Source organism: Microcaecilia unicolor, chromosome 11 (genome assembly GCF_901765095.1).
Source record: "Microcaecilia unicolor chromosome 11, aMicUni1.1, whole genome shotgun sequence".
Classification (NCBI taxonomy): domain Eukaryota; kingdom Metazoa; phylum Chordata; class Amphibia; order Gymnophiona; family Siphonopidae; genus Microcaecilia; species Microcaecilia unicolor.
Genome location: NC_044041.1, coordinates 79378254 through 79392320, shown reverse-complemented (window position 1 = coordinate 79392320; position 14067 = coordinate 79378254).

Genomic DNA, 14067 nt, shown 5'->3' with positions numbered 1-14067 from the left:
TTGAGTCGTGTTGAGAGACCTTTTTTGGACTGGAATTGAATATCCGGGGTCAGATCAGCCCGTGGCTGTGAGCGACTCGTACATCGCTTATTACTGTGGGCTGAATATCAGGCGACATGTGACTGCCAAAAAGCACAACTAAGAAGATAGGTCTTGAGAACAGCTTTCAAGCGAGGGAGCGAGTGTTCAGATCACAGAGAGCGGGAGAGCATTCTAGTGTATGGGGGTAGTGTAACAGAAGACACAATGGTGTGTGGATTCAAATCTGGCTCTCACTGCTGATGGGATAGGAAGTCAAAAATCATGAATACTACATAAAGAAGGAGCAGGGATGTGTACAGTGATAAGCAGGGCTTTTTTTGAGGGGGTACTTGGGGGTACTGAGTACCGGCACCTTTTCCATTGTGTGCTGAAATTGGTCCATGGTCCCCAAGGTTTAATGAAAGAGCTCAGGCTCTACACACCAATTCTGCCTTGTGACTGGTTGCAGGGGTCCTGGCTATTGTGGGGTGAGTCCCTCAGTGATCACCTCATCCCTGAAGGGTGGCCTGACATTTGAGTACTGGCACCTTTTTTGCTAGAAGAAACACACTGGTGATAAGAGAAGTGGGGTGTGTCAGAAATTCAGGATTGTATGAAAGTCTCTCTCCAAAAATGGAAGGCCATTTCAAAGCTCTGTGGCATACAATAGTGATGTGATATCAAAGCAGGGCTTTTTTTGAGGGGGTACTTGAGGGTACTGAGTACCAGCACCTTTTTCATTTGCTAAACTTGACCCATGGTCCCCAAGTTTTAATGAAAGAGCTCAGGCTCTACACACCAATTCTGCCTTGTCATAAATTCTGTGACTGGTTGCAGGGGGCCTGGCTATTGTGGGGTGGGTCTCTTAGTGATCACTACACCCCTGAAGGGTGGCCTGGCATTCGAGTACCAGCACCTTTTTCGCTAGAAAATCACACTGTATCAAAGTGAATAGAATATCATTGCCACTCTAGGCCACACCTTTCCTCTTGGACACGAGACCCAGTGGCCCTTCACCTCCTGCCTGACCTCTATCCCTGGAAGTTGTCTCTAGCAGCTTCTTACCTCTGAATGAAAGTGACCTTTGCCACCTCCTGTTCATAGGTCTATTGTGGATGGGATATGTGCACACACGTGCACACATGCTCCTTTTGAAAGGCCTTTGGACCTGCTTTTACTCTGAATTGTCTGGCTGATGTTGTGCAAGCCTTGAGTCAAATGTTTTAAGCAGTTTGTTATAGATACAAAATGGGGAAATTCCTTTAGTACTTTTGGCCTTTTGTGTCCTGCTGCTCAGCATCCACCCCCCCACATGCAGTTTTGGCTGTTTCCAGTTGTACTTTGGGGGTGAAGGAATATTCCAGCATTGCAAGGGCTCTCTGTCACTAACTCCCTAAGACATGTATGGAGTTCTTGCCTTTGTTATAAAATTCTGAATTTTCCAGAGCTGTCAAGTTACCCATTCCAGGAGGGAGACTTTTTGGTCAGTCCTGGCTTTAAACTTACATCCCAAAGTAGTGTACATGTTAAATTTTGAAGCGCTGCATACGACTGGTAGCGCTATAGAAATGATCTGTAGTAGTAGTAGTGTAGTATTTATAGTCCATGATTCTATGCATAGAAATCAGTGCTGCAGGTCCCATATTGCACCAGGATGAGGTAAACAGAAATCCAGAACCGGCCAAAATGTCTCCCTCCTGGAATGGGTAACTTGGCAGCTCTGATTTTCTCTCCCTGCATAGTGGGATAAACCCAGGACTGGTTTCACCTGTTCCTTCTGCATGGAATTGATTAACATCCCTGCTCCCAGGCTGCTCTCCTTCCCTCCATCCTTCCCTCTCTCTAGGATGACTGTCCCCATATGCTGGAGGGATGGGGCAGGAGAACAGATACAGAACTGAGAAGAAATCTTTCCATGATCATAGACCCTGGAACAATTACCCCTTTTTCAGTTCACCGGGGGCTAAAATTAATACTCAGTGGACAAGATTTATCCACACAGGCATAGACTGGGAACAAAGCTTGGATAAATCAGCCCCACCTTGACATCTCTCATCTAGGCATTACTTGAGGCTACCAGATGACTCCAAGTCCAAGTCAGCAAGGGCACTCTGAGCCAGTGCTGGATTTGCCCCACATTGAATCTAAACATTCCCACTCCTTTCTTCCAAAAAAATTAAGTGGAGGTAAACCAAGGACTGGCTCATCCTGCCCCACTGACTTGGGGTCATCTGATAAACCTACAACTGAATGGCTTTTCTTCAGATGGGAGTATTTTAAGTACATAAGTATTGCCATACTGGGAAAGACCAAAGGTCCATCGAGCCCAGCATCCTGTTTCCAACAGTGGCCAACCCAGGTCACAAATACCTGGCAAGATCCCAAAAAAGTACAAAACATTTTATACTGCTTATCCCAGAAATAGTGGATTTTCCCCAAGGCCATTTGATAACGGTCTATGGACTTTTCTTTTAGGAAGCCGTCCAAACCTTTTTAAAACTCTGCTAAGCTAACCGCCTTTACCACATTCTCTGGCAACAAATTCCAGAGTTTAATTACACGTTGAGTGAAGAAACATTTTCTCCGATTCGTTTTAAATTTACTACATTGTAGCTTCATCGCATGCCCCCAGTCCTAGTATTTTTGGAAAGCGTGAACAGACGCTTCACATCTACCCGTTCAACTCCACTCATTATTTTATAAACCTCTATCATATCTCCCCTCAGCCGCCTTTTCTCCAAGCTGAAGAGCCCTAGCCGCTTTAGCCTTTCCTTATAGGGAAGTCATCCCATCGCCTTTATCATTTTCGTCGCCCTTCTCAGGTCACTACTTCTTCAAACCAGATCTGAAGTATCTTTCCCCCTGTAATCTATGCTTAGACATCTACATGAACCCTAGACTCCCCTGTTTAAAATGTCTATCCCCACTCCAAGCCCTGCTGCTTCTCCCTCTGCCCCACTGGGAGTTTTCTGGTGGGTTCTTACCAGTAAAGGAAGGATCGTCCTAAGCAGGCATTAAATGAATCACTGCTGTATTGGTTTGGCTGACAGATAGACATACCAATGGTGTGGTTAGCAGGGCTTTTTTTGAGGGGGTACTTGGGGGTACTGAGTACCGGCACCTTTTCTATTATCTACTAAAATTGACCCATGGACCCCAAGTTTTAATGAAAGAGCTCAGGATCTACACACCAATTCTGCCTTGTCACAGATTCTGTAACTGGTTGCAGGGGGCCTGGCTATTGTGGGGTGGGTCCCTCAGTGATCACCCTACCCCTGAAGAGTGGCCTAGCATTTGAGTACCGGCACCTTTTTTTACTAGAAAAAATGCGCTGGTGGTTAGATTTGGGGCTAGCTGACCAACTCCTGGTTTTATCCCTTAGCAGGTATGGAGTCATAGTTCTGCTCAGGAGTGCCCTGAGTAGGAACCCACACATTTTATGACACGGCCCCTAGCACTCCCACCTCCCTCACTGCATCACAGCCACTGAAGGGGAGACAATGGATGGGGAGTGATTTTGTGCCCCGTCTCCTTTGTGCCCTGTGCAGCCGCAGTACTTGCACAGTCCTCAGGATAGGTCTGGTTCTGCTCCCCTCTGGAAGATCAGTATTACAAATTCATAACTGCCAGAACAGGTCAAACCCAGAACCAATGCAGCCTGCCCCACGAACTTGGATCCTCTTCTATATCATTCTGTGGTACCCCAGTAAAAAAGCATGTTATGCCCACGTTTGTACACCCCTAACAGCTGGAAGGTATTGGTGTAGCACAGCGAGGTGGCCAACCTCTGGGACATACTCCTCCTGGGCAAGTAAGGGGACGCTCTTGCAGAATTGTCTTGAAATTTCTCTCTACAGCAGAGCTTCTCAACCCAGTCCTCGGGGAACACCAAGTCCCATCAGGTTTTCAGGATATCCATCATAAATATGCATGAGATAGATTGGCATGCACTTCCTCCTTGGTATGCAAATTTATCTCGTGCATATTCATTGTGGATATCCAGAAAACCTGTTGGGCCTTGGTGTACCCCAAGGACTGAGTTGAGAAAACCTGCTCTATAGGGTCCTTCCTCTCTGTAAAGTGTGCCGGTGCTTGTGTTCAAGGCCCACTGATTCCAGCATCCTGTCCCCAACAGTGACCAGTCCAGATCACAAGTACCTGGAAGATTCCAAAACAGTAGGTATCTGTAGCCCCATAAAATGTGTTGCCAGGTAAGCCTGCTGCTTTCATCCCCATTTTCATCCTGATGGCCAAATGTCAGGATTAATTATATGTTGTGGGTGATGGTTGATTTGGGTTCTATTTTGTTTTATCAGAATTTATTTGCTTTCTTTATGTTTAATGTATTGTACTTTATTTTAATTTTAGATTTGATGTATAGTTTGCCCTATTTTTCCACTCAGTGCTGGAGGATGTACTAAAAGCAGTTAATATAGCTGGATTTTAAAAAGGTTTGAACAAGTTATTTTATCATCCTTATTTTAATATTCCATTATCTCTTGTTTGTCCTGTTTGTCTGTCCTAATTAGATTGTAAGCTCTGTCGAGCAGGGACTCTCAGTGTACAGCGCTTTGTACGTCTAGTAGCGCTATAGAAATAATTGTAAGCTCTGTCGAGCAGGGACTGTCTTTCTTCTTCATGTTCAATTCTAAAGCGCTGCGTACGACTGGTAGCGCTATAAAAGTGATTTTTAGTAGTAGTAAGTTACTGGAGGAAAAGTCCACAAACCATTATTAAGGTAGACCTGGGGAAAGCCACTATCTAGCCACTGTACAAAATCTCCACTTGCTACTGCTGCTTCTTTAAAGTGGCTGCTGAGACTTCAAGCGTAGCCTCGCAAGACTTCCACTAAATAAAGTAATTTAAAAATAAAGACACACAGATCACATATTTAACTCTAAATCTACCTTTCCCAAGTTTAAAAGTAATTTCCCAGCAAATAACATACCAATGAAGATTTGTTCTGCTCTGGAAGTCCTCACAGCACCTCTTCTGGACAGAGAAGAACTGAAAATGAGCTTCTTATGTACCTGTGTTGTTTTGAAGACTCACATTGCAAACAGTGTGACAATAGGGCTCTTTTCAACTTCCCTCTTTAATCAGTTACTATGACTTAATTGACAGATAACTGAACACTAACACAGTGTTTTGTTTTGTTTTTTACTTCCTAACAGAAAGACCTTTTATGAAAGATTTCTGTGAAGGTAACTTTCTCTTAACAAATAATGTTAAAATAGAGACACACAAGTATGATTCTACCTTGCTTTCTGATAGGTATTTCTTTTTTGCTTTTTTTAAATGGCCAAACTGTGCTGTAAATTAAAGTTAAAACTCTAAACTGGGGTTTCCTGTGACTATTAGCTCTGTATTCTTTTATTTGAACCAGGGGCGTAGCCAGACTTCGGCGGAAGGGGGGTCCAGAGCCCGAGGTGAGGGGGCACATTTTAGCCCCCCCACTGGTGGCGCTGACCCCCCCCCCGCCATTGCCGACCACCGCCGCTGGCATCACCACCACCGACGATCCTCTTGCCCCCCCTCCCGCCACCAACCCGCCATCACTTACCTTTGCTGGCGGGGGACCCCAACCCCTGCCAGCCAAGGTCCTCTTCTTCTGGTGCAAGGCTTCATTCTGTTTCTGTGAGTCTGATGTGCAGGACGTCAGACTCACAGAAACAGAATGAAGCCTTGCAGATTAGCCACAACGCGGACGCTGGCTGATCTGCAACGCCGAAAGAAGAGGATCTTGGCTGGTGGGGGTTGGTGTCCCCCGCCAGCAAAGCTAGGTGACGGCAGCGGGGGAGGGTTGGCGGCGGGAGGGGGGGTCAAGAGGGTCATCAGCAGGGGGGTCCAGGGCCAAATCTACGGGGGCCCAGGCCCCCGTGGCTCCACATAGCTACGCCACTGATTTGAACTGACTAAGCTGCTTCAAACTAAAGTAAAAGCTCTGAACTTGGGTTTCCTGTGACTATCAGCTCTGATCTACACTTACTCTAGACTAGTCGCAAACAGAAATTGGGTGGAAAGGAACCGGTATCAAGTGATCAGTCACCACATCAAGGTAAGATGCTCCAAAAGAAGCCTTTGCATTTGTATTGACAGCACATTACATAAGACGCTTGTCAAGGTTTGCTTGTGGATCTTTATTGACAGTACGTTATATAAGGCGCCTGTCAAGACCCCTGATGAAGGCGTTTTAGCCGAAACACGGACCGTGTTGGGTCCCAATAAAGGCTTCTTTTGGAGCATCTTACCTTGATGTGGTGACTGATCACTTGATACCGGTTCCTTTCCACCCAATTTCTGTTTGCGTTCCGTTTCTGTGGAAAGTGTGAACCCCACCTGGTTGTTTGTCTGATACTCTAGACTAGTCCCTTAACTGTTAGCCTATGGAACTGTAATAGAGACTTTAAAATGCTAAGCAATGCTATTCCTTAAACTGCCTTTGCTAAATAAGTAGAGAGCAACTTAAAAAAATAAAGACACTGAAGATCTAAACCTACCTTTCCCAAGTTTAAAAGCAATTTCCCAGCAAATAACTTACCAATGAAGATTTGCCTGCTCTGGAAGTCCTCACAGCACCTCTTCTGGACCAAGGCTTTGCTCTACAGAGCTTCTCCGTTTCACTTTTTTGCTTCTTCAGGAGCTGCCTTTCTTATTGTACCAGTGCTAAACAGTACATCATCCTGTGCTGTATCACCACATCTTGATCTGCAGTTTCTATCCTAATAAGAAAGGCAGTTCCTGAAGAAGCAAAAAAGTGAAACGGAGAAACTTTATAGAGCAAAACCTTTACAGTTAAGTCCCCATATTGCTGTCATCTATGTGAAAAGAAATTTATTTTTTAAAAATTTAAAGAAAAAAATTTGAGAATTAAGTAAAGCACTAGGAAATTCAGGGAAGATGGAGGTTTTTATGACAAATGATAGCAGTTACTAGTTGCCCGACAAATATTTAAGGCAACAGTATAATTGAAGCCTTTTCCTCCATTTGTTATAAATATTAATTTATTGGTAAGATTTTAAAGCATTAGATGATAATTGAAGGCTTATTAGGTTGGTGAGTTCAGAATTAGGCAATTGTAACATTTCTTGGAAGTATTTTCATGAGAATATCAATTGAGCCTGAGATGGGTCCTAGGATAATGAAGATGTACATTCGTAGCTTTGTAGTCATTTTCTAAAGACTCAAGCTGACGATAGAGTCCCAAAGTATCTTTAATCCTTGCAGCACCTTTTGCTTGTATGGTTGTAATCTGATTGTTATGTGTATTTGTCTATATGTGTAATTGTTTCTGTATTGCGATATGTTTTTTTAAATTATGTGTGTTACCTGTACTCCACTTAGGATTTCAGGTAATGCGGAATATAAATATTTGTAAATAAATAAAATAAATAAATTCCCCATAGAACCAATGCTAGTTTCTAATGTCATTAATGTAGGATTGTGCTTCTGTATTCTCCTAACAGTTTCTTCAGAAAATTTAACTGTTAACTCAAGAAAATCCTGTAATAATGATTTTATCTTAAGCAATAAGTCCATAAATCCTTTAAGGAAATATCTGTCAAACTACCTTCAAGTTTTATGAAATCCATCTGAATCTCTCCTGAGAAGAAAAGTGACTTTGGCAAGAGAATAACTGAAACAACAATAGGTGAAGATCATAGGTGCCAACATTTCAAAATAATTGGGAGTAGCAAATACAATGTAGCAGGCTGTTGATGGGTGATATAGGAAATGTCTAAGTAATTAAAAAAATGAGACACTTAATAAAGTGTTCAGCATTGTGCTTCTCTCCCACTGTAGCTACAGGCAATGAGATAGTCATCTAAGGATAAAGGGTAATGGGGTATGGAGAGTCATGGTTGGAGTACCTTCCAAGACCCAGGGCCCTATTAATCCATCCCTGTCTCTTCTAGTGGTTGGATTTTAATTGAATAGTGCTCCTAGAACCTCCTGTGACCATTAACACATAACTACACATCATGGGGGTAACTCCATAAAGAGCTGCCTAGATTTAGGTGGTGGGAAGGCATGCAAATGGCAATCTTCTAGTCAGGACCGTACCGAGCTATACTTTAGTCTTGCACCTTTTGTGACTGGTCCACTGGCACATTCCACCACCCCCCACACTTTTCCCACTTTGCCACTACCAATGAGAAGAGACTGTGGGCTTCAAATTTGCATCCTGTGTGGCTGCACTTCTCCCACCGCCCATGGGATGGTTCTGATTCTAGTCATTTACTTGCATAAGTGGCCACTTATACAATACTGATTACCAGAAAAGTACCCCATAATTTGGTTGCGTGTACTTTGCCATGCATTTTTGTATACCATTACCGTTTTCATCTTCACCACCTCCCTCGGGAGGGCATTACAAGCATCCACCACACACTCCGTGAAAAAGTACTTCCTGACATTTTTCCTGAGTCTGCTCCCCTTCGACCTGAATTCATATCCTCTAGGTCTACCGCCTTCCATTTGGTAAATGGCGCTCAAAAAAACGGCACAGAGAAAAAGTTGGGCACCTTTTAAAGAATAGCCCTTAGAGCTGATTTCAGTGCCAAACTTTGGGCATGAGGATTTACACCAACTGAAACCTGGTGTAAATCCTGGCATGTATTTTAGGTGCAGATCCCCAGTATTCAGTAATACTGCACGTATCTTTAGTGAACACCTCTGACTCACTCCTGCCCTTCCTATGGCTGTACCCCCTTTTGGGTTGCGCGCTATAAGATCTGCACACAGATGTGTACAGAATAGCCATTAGTAAGATGTGGATGCAAATCCAAATTGATGCCAGTTAATGCCAATACTTGATTGTTAGCGCCCAATTATTGGCACAAATTGGCTCAGTCAATTTTGTTGTCTGCAAATCCAAGGATAGCGCACAATTTTCCATCCAGAAATTTTCACACTTCTTAATAACATGCACATACATGCAGTATTCACACATGCGCAATGGCTCGCATTATCAGGAATAGAGTGTATGCTATTATCGGCAAACGAAAAACCATGAATTTTCGTCTTTTCTGCTCATTTTTGGGGGTTTAATGGCATGCAAAAACAATAGCCCATATCGTGTTAGCGCATGTACTAACAGAGTAGCGCACTTTAGGGGTCCTTTCGCTAAGGTGCACTGAAAAATGGCCTGCGCTAGTGTAGGTGCGTGTTTCGGGCGCACACACATCCATTTTTCAGTGTGCCTGTAAAAAATGCCTTTTTAAAAATTTTTCTGAAAATGGACGTGCGGCAAAATAAAAACTGGCACATCCATTTTGGGCCTGAGACCTTACCACCAGCCGTTGACTTAGTGGTAAGGTCTCTTGCGTTAACCATGTGATAATCGCCTACGTGCATCAAGTTAGAGTTATCGCTCGATTTTCACCACAAGCCAGAAAATAAAATATATATATTTTCTGGCATGCGTAGTGGACGCGCGTCAAAATGAAATTACCGCACGAGCCATGCGGTAACCGAGCAGTAACTCCAAATTGACACATGTTGAGAGCACGTAGGCACCTACACAGCTTATTAAAAGGGCCCCTTAGTGACTTCAGCAATAAACTTTAGATTGGAATGCAGAAGCAACCTAGACGCTGCCAGGCCTTCGATGTACCTCACTCAGGACTGTGACCCTTTCTGAACCCCCAAAATGGGTCTGAAAGAATCAGTGTCTATTGATGGTGTGGACCTTGCTGTTTTCAACTGGAAAGCAGGAAAGAGAGAAGCTGTAAAAAAAAAATCAGGCCACAAGGCGCGTAGAGAAGCAAGGTGCTGAAAAGATCAATTGTAATTATAATATCATACGAGTCAATTCCAGCCTGTCAGAGCCAGCGCTGGAGTCCTCCAGTTCAATACCAGCGGGCCCTGATAAATGTGCTTCTCAAAAACATATTTATAGCAAGAAAAAGCCCATAAAACAGAAACGAGGTCAGGCTAGCATGCGGACAGAGGGAAAAGAAGGCAATGCTGGGATCAAAGCACTGAGGCCCCGATGCTCAAATCTTCAGCGCTGTTCCAAATAAAAATACCATCAGAATGGCGCAGAAAAACAACGCCCTAATGCTCAGCACTAATAAGATGCATATATAGGCACACTCGTAGCATTTAGGGAGTTCGGCAGTAGGATTGTGCTTTGGTGCGGGAGGGTTGTGCTGGCGCATGCACAGAAGAGCTCTGCTTTAAGCTCAGCTCCACTTGGTAAAACCCGAACATGAAGCACACGTTGGCGTCTGTTTTCTGAGGCCTAAATATAAGCGTTTAAAATTGTTTTCAGCTTGGAGGCTTATATTTAGAAACGGGGAACAGACACCAATGTGTGCTTTTACTGGGCATGTTATTTATTTATTTTTTGTGAGCATGGACGCTTTAAATTTAGACACAGAAAGAGATGCCAATGTGTGTGGGTCTGCTGTTTCTCACAACCAGTGCTTAAAGGCTTGCACGGGCTTCCTTCTGCTTCCAAAAGTCATCAAACCTAGCACATTTTGCAGAAAGAATCATGAGGAACTTGGGAAATCCTCTCTTTCAACACCCTAATGCCTGCTCTGATCTGGCATTATTTTTTTTACAGTGGTAAAGCAGTTTTGTTTAGGGCACTATTTTCTAAGCATGGGGGGGGGGGGGATACAAAATGGCCTCATTAAAATGAGCTTGACTGCTATCTAAGCTAAGGCTTGGCACGCTTGTTGTTTGCCGCAGTAGACACCTCTGAACATTCTGCACAAGTAAATGTGGGCGCCAGTACAGTACATAAGCGTTGCCATACTGGGACAGACCGAAGGTCCATCAAGTTTAGTATCCTGTTTCCAACAGTGGCCAATGCAGGTCACAAGTACCTGGCAAGATCCCAAATCAGTATAATACATTTTATGCTGTTTGTCTAGAAATAAGCAGTGTATTTTCCCAAGTCTATTTTAATAATGGCTTATGGACTTTGCTTTTAGGAAGCTAGCCAAACCTTTTTTAAACCCCGCTAAGCTAACTGCTTTTACCACATTCTCTGGCAATGAATTCCAGAGTGCTAATGACCTCTAGTGCCTGCATTTATGTTTGAGTATCGGTGCCTCAAAATCAGGAGGCTGGGAAAGGAGGAACGATTTCCCTGTTCCAGAAACAGAAAATGTGCCTGGAAGCCCAAACGCAGATCCAATGGCAAAACAGTGAGACACCAGTGTGGACTAACTTGTCTATCAATTGGGCAGTGCCTGAAGGCCCACAGCAGTGGTGGACCTACTCTTTTCTAACCATTAATAGCCAGTAATACAGGTCAGATGGGTGGTAAGAGGCCTATGACCATTATTGCCCAGGGATAACTGGTGAGAAGGCATCTTCAGCCTTCTGAAGCCAAAACTGATGACAGATTTAACAGAAGTATTGGAAAAACAATCCAGTCCTTGACATTATCAGGATATCCATGATGAATATTCATGAGCTTCATTTGCAGGACTAGATGAGAAACTCATGGTTTATCATGCCCTTTCCTAGTCTTTGTTACCAAAAGAAAATGAAACCAAATCTTTATTTCTCTATATAATAATTTGAATTTTAGGCCCGTTTTTTCCCCCCCAATAATGCTCAAGGCAGTTCACTGTGCTTTTAGTAATTCAGGTATAAGTTATTCCCCAAAGAGATTACCCATGTTAAAGTGAGATCCAGGGGGCACTGTTAGGAGAAGTGGAATTGGCATCCAGGTTCCCAGCACTTTGCTCTAACCACTAGGGTACTCCTTTTTCTCCGAGGACAAGCAGGCTGCTTGTTCTCACGACTGGGTTGACGTCCACGGCAGCCCCCACCAACCGGAACAAAACTTCGCGGGCGGTCCCGCACGCAGGGCACGCCCACCGCGCATGCGCGGCCGTCTTCCCGCCCGTGCGCGACCCTTCCCACTCAGTTTTTTCGATTCCGCGCTGGAGAGAGACGTGCTTTAGTCTCTCTCTCTGTCAGCCCCGGAAACCGGATCGTGGCCTAGCCGCGAGTTTTTCTTCAAGGTTTTTCTCTTTGTGCGCGTTCACGCTTCGTTTTTTCCCTAAAAAAAAAAAGTTGTCCCCTCGTCGTCTTTAGCGGGGGCGCCTCTTTGCGGCCTTGTGGCCACACGGTCGTTTTCTTTTCGGGTGTGCTTTTCACCGCCACCATAGACGACTTTGATTTCGCCGACGCGATTTTTCCGTCGATGTCCTCGAAGGTCCCGAGCGGATTCAAGAAGTGTGGTCGGTGCGGCCGGCAGATCTCCCAAACCGATACCCACGCTTGGTGCCTCCAGTGCCTTGGGCCGGAGCATAATACCAAGATGTGCACCTTGTGTCTCGGCTTGCGGAAGCGGACACAGGTGGCGAGGCAAGTTCTACGGGACCGTCTGTTTGGAACTTGCGCCGGCCCCTCGACGGCATCGGTGTCGACGGCCGGATCTTCGGTACCGATGTCGACGAAATCGGCACCGACGATGGCATCGACCCCAGGAGTACAGGTACCGTTGGCCCGCCGGTCTGCCGGCGACGGCAGGGGTGAGCGGCCGCGCGGGCAATCAGCCCCGGCCATTCCCTCTACCCAGGGCCATCGGGACCGAACCCTGTCAGACCCGATTCCTCGAGGCCGGGGGGGTTCTACCTCCTCTTCATCTCTGCCACCCAACGCCGATGACGGGCACCATAAGAAACCGAAAAAGCACCGGCATCGGTCGCCCACGGCGCATGGGACCACCAGCTCCGGCACCTCCAGAGATGATTCGATGCCGAGGAAGCGGCAGTGCTGAGAGGAGCGTTCCCCTCGGTCGAAGAGGTGTCGCTGCGTCAGCCCATGGGTGCTTCAGTACTGTCTCCTGGATCCGAGCAGCTTCCGGCACCGACACCCGCACCAGCCCCCCTGCCTTTCCCGGCAGCGGACCTTGACGAGTGCCTCCGAGCCATCCTTCCTGGGATTATGGAAGGGCTGATGTGCCAGGCTTTGCCGGCGCCGGGGGTGCTTGCGCCCCCGGCGTCGTTGATGGAGGCGCCGGTGTGCTCCAGCCCAATGCCGAGGCCACCGACACCGACGCCGCTTGCGGCACCGGTGTCGACCGCCACACAGGTGGAATCCCCGTCGACGTCGATGGAGGGAGCTTCATCCCCGCCGGCGCGGGAGTCCACCGCTCGACGCCATCATCGAGGACGTGGTTCCTCGCAGTCGAGACGGGCCCGGTTTAGGTCAGAGCTGCAAGAGCTCATGTCCGACACCGAGGAAGAGGCCTCGTGGGGGGAGGAGGAGGACCCCAGATATTTCTCCTCAGAGGAGTCTGAGGGCCTTCCTTCCGACCCCACTCCTTCACCGGAGAGGAAGCTCTCACCACCTGAGAGCCTCTCCTTTGCCTCCTTCGTCAGGGACATGTCTATTTGCATTCTCTTCCCCGTGGTCTCTGTGGATGAGCCGAGGGCTGAGATGCTCGAGGTCCTCGACTATCCATCACCACCTAGAGAGTCTTCCACGGTGCCGTTGAACAATGTCCTCAAAGAGACACTGCTTCGGAACTGGCTGAAGCCATTATCTAATCCCACCATCCCCAAGAAAGCGGAGTCCCAATACAGGATCCACTCTGACCCAGAGTTGTTGCGGCCCCAATTGCCTCATGACTCGGCGGTCGTGGACTCTGCTCTCAAGAGAGCACGGAGTTCAAGGGATACCGCCTCGGTGCCCCCGGGGCGGGAGTCTCGCACTCTGGACTCGTTTGGGAGGAAGGCCTACCAATCTTCCATGCTCGTGACCCGCATCCAGTCATACCAGCTCTACACGAGCATTCACATGCGGAACAATGTGAAGCAACTGGCGGACCTGGTCGACAAGCTCCCTCTGGAGCAGTCCAGGCCTTTTCAGGAGGTGGTCAGGCAGCTGAAGGCGTGCAGAAGGTATAGTGATGCGCAGACTCTCCTGGCTGGTTTTGTGCCTCTGAACTGGACAACGCACCCAGCAAAGACGGGGGGATAACATTTTTGGTGAGAAGGTCGAGCAGTTGGTGGATCAACTGCACCAGCGGGAAACCGCTCTCGACAAGCTCTTCCACCGGGCGCCTTCAGC